The sequence below is a fragment of the Lipotes vexillifer genome, unplaced genomic scaffold (genome assembly GCF_000442215.2).
Source record: "Lipotes vexillifer unplaced genomic scaffold, Lipotes_vexillifer_v1.1 scaffold216, whole genome shotgun sequence".
NCBI lineage: Eukaryota > Metazoa > Chordata > Mammalia > Artiodactyla > Lipotidae > Lipotes > Lipotes vexillifer.
In genome coordinates this window covers 4,252,091-4,255,506 of record NW_006779100.1, presented here as the reverse complement: position 1 = coordinate 4,255,506, position 3,416 = coordinate 4,252,091, and positions in this window count along the sequence as shown.

Sequence of the window (3,416 nt, the reverse complement as noted above, 5' to 3'; positions counted from 1 at the left end):
GCCCCTGCCTTCTCGCTCTTTAGTTCCAAGCATGCTCAGTGTCTTCAGTTCCCAGACAGAGACTTGCTGCCTTAAATTCTTCTTAAAAGAAGAATTACCTCCAAGTAGAATGCCTTTCCTCAATCATTATCATTTAACAAACCCCTAATTGCCCCAAATTCAAATCATTTCTCCTCTCTTCCAAGGACCTCTCCCTAAACCTCCCGGTCTGACTTACATATTCCTCTTTCATGCTCCACATTACACCATGCAAACCTCTACCAGAGCATAATGGTTAGGGTTAGGATTGGCGTTAGGGTGATTCACCTCCAAAACATATCCCATTTTCATCCACTTCCTTTCATCTCCACTGCTGCCCTCTTGATCAAGGTCACCAGTCAACTTTTGCCTGGACAATTATAGTCTCCTAACAGGTCTCCGGCTTACATTCCCATCTCCCTTCAGTCTCTCATTTACACTGCAGCTAGAGTGACCTTTTTAAGAAGAAATATTTCATATATACAAAAATATAGATAACGTATGAAACCAGGTGTAACAAATAAGATGAAAACCCACGTACCCACCACCAGTTTAAGAAACACAATATTGCCAATACCTTTGAAGCTGGCTGTGTCTCTTTCCCAAAGGCAAACACTACCTTAAATTCGATGTTTAATATTCCCTTGTTTTCTTTTTTTAACATCTTCATTGGATTATAATTGCTTTACATTTTTGTGTTAGTTGCTGCTGTATAACAAAGTGAATCAGCTATACATATACATATATCCCCATATCTCCTCCCTCTTGCATCTCCCTTCCACCCTCCCTATCCCACCCTCCCTATCCCACCCCTCTGGGTAGTCACAAAGCACCAAGCTGATCTCCCTGCGCTATGCAGCTGCTTTCCACTAGCTATCTATTTTACATTTGGTAGTGTATATATGTCCATGCCACTCTCACTTCACCCCAGCTTACCCTTCCCCCTCCTCGAGTCCTCAAGTCCATTCTCTACATCTGCATCTTTATTCCTGTCCTGCCCTTAGGTTCTTCAGAACTTTTTTTTTTAGACTCCATACATATGTGTTAGCATATGGTATTTGTTTTTTTTTCTGACTTACTTCACTCTGTATGACAGACTCTAGGCCCATCCACCTCACTACAAATAACTCAACTTCGTTTCTTCTTATGGCTGAGTAATATTCCATTGTATATATGTGCCACACCTTCTTTATCCATTCATCTGTCGATGGACACTTAGGTTGCTTCCATGTCCTGGCTATTGTAAATAGAGCTGCAATGAACATTGTGGTACATGACTCTTTTTGAATTACGGTTTTCTCAGGGTATATGCCCAGTAGTGGGATTGGGTTGTTTGTTGTTTTGATATTGAGCTGCATGGGCTGCTTGTATATTCCCTTGTTTTAAAAACAAATTCTTTTACCACGTATGTCTGTATGTCTAAACAATACATTATGTAATGTTGTTTGTTGTTGAACTTTTAAAAAGTGGTTGTGTGTCATTTGCTTTGCAATTTGCTCTTTGCACTTAACATTATGTTTCTGAAATTCACCCACGTTGATTTTCATCTTCTCTGTAGTAGTCCATTGCATGAATATGTCACAATTCACACACACTCCTGTTGATGAACTATTGGGTTTTTTCCAGGTTCTATGCAATCACCAGCAATGCTCACATAAACAGTCATGACTGTGACGCCTAGGGCACATATGCAAGAATTTCTCTAGGGCAGGGCTGTCCAGTGGAACTTACTCTGATGATGAAAGAGTTCTATATCTATGCTCTCCAATATAGTAGCCGCACGTCATTACTGAGCACTTGGAACGTGACTACTACTATTGAGAAAGTAGATTTTTAACTTTAATCTTAATGAATAAATTTAAATAGCTACAAGTGGCTAGTGGCTACCATACTGGACTGTGTAGTTTTCGAATACAAACCCAGGAATAAAGTTTCTGGGCTATAGAGTACTTGCATCTTCAACTTTACAAATATTGACAAATGTTTTCCAACTTGGTAATATTATTTATATCTCCGCAAGCAGTATGTAACGATTGCCAATATTACTTTTAATACCTGCCTTTAAAACTTTTGCCTATCAAGAGATAACATGGCATCTTATTAAAATTTTATTGTGCATTTCCAACATTACTGCTGCCATTCATTCTTCCTTTTGTGTGAAATGCCCGTTTAGGTCTTTTTTCCATTTTTTATTGGGTTTTTTGTCTTTTTCCTACTGATGTTTAGGAGCTCTCTACATATTTTTAGTATTATTTTTTAATTTGCCTTGACACTGGATCTGTTTAACTAGGGAAGCCCCATAGAAGCTATAGGCAGAAGGCATATCTGCAAAGGCAGGTGATGCCACTCACTGAATTTATATGCATTTTCTTTTCTAAAATTGTGGATTCATGCTAGAATCCTGCTTCTTGTAGCTTTGTTCTATGAGCTGTCACAGGGCTCAACAGTATCTTTTCTGGATGGAGTTAGAGGGGTAGGTCTGAACAATCCCACTCTTAGGGAAACGTCTTCCTGGCTTGGTCATCTGGGGCAGACCCATTGCAAAACCAGCTTTCCTCTGCTCTTCTTTTCTGTGCCCACACACGGGCCGAGTGTATGGGTGTGAGTTGCTGGGTGGGAAACTGGTACTAAGGGTGACACCCTGGCAATGAGGGCAGAGCAGGACAACTGGCAAAGTGATGATGATAGGAATTTCTGGGTATGGGGTGGGGAAATGTAGTCATTGGCATGAAAAGGGTAGCAGTAGCTGTAAAACTGGCCCCTCCACCTTCTCCAGTGATTCCATCCCTCCTCCTTTCCAGTGCTTATATTCTAGCAATGGTACCTTCTCTGCCACATATTTAATCTCTCATCTGTACTGGTTCCTGCCTTTCACCCTCCAGGCAGACATTAGTTTTCCTTTTCTCCCAAAAGACCTTCCCTGGTATTTCCTTCCCTCTCAACTTACTGCAGTGTGGTGGCTTCTGCCCACCCCACCATTCACTGAAGCTGTCCTCTCCAAGGTTGCCTCTGACGTAGTTACCAAACTTTTCTGGAGCTTTCAGGCCCATTCACCATCTTCTCCTTGACTTCCTGGGATTCCAGGGCGTAACTCTATGGGTGTTCTCCCTCTCTCACTGCTCTTTCTGTGATTTACTGCTGGCTTCTCTGTCTTCACCCATTCTTTAATGCCACTATTTCCAGAGTTAATGGTACCCCCTTATGGCATCCTTGTAACAAGCATTAAAAGGTTCACCATAATCTGATTGGGCACAGCCCTGGGCCAGGGCATGTGGCTTCAGGTCCCATTCACCCCACTCAGCCTGGTACCCTTGCGCCATTAACACCCTGCACAACAGCATGCAGCTGCCCGGGGTACAATTCTTGGTGCTCATCTTCTTTTGCTTTATTCTCTTTCC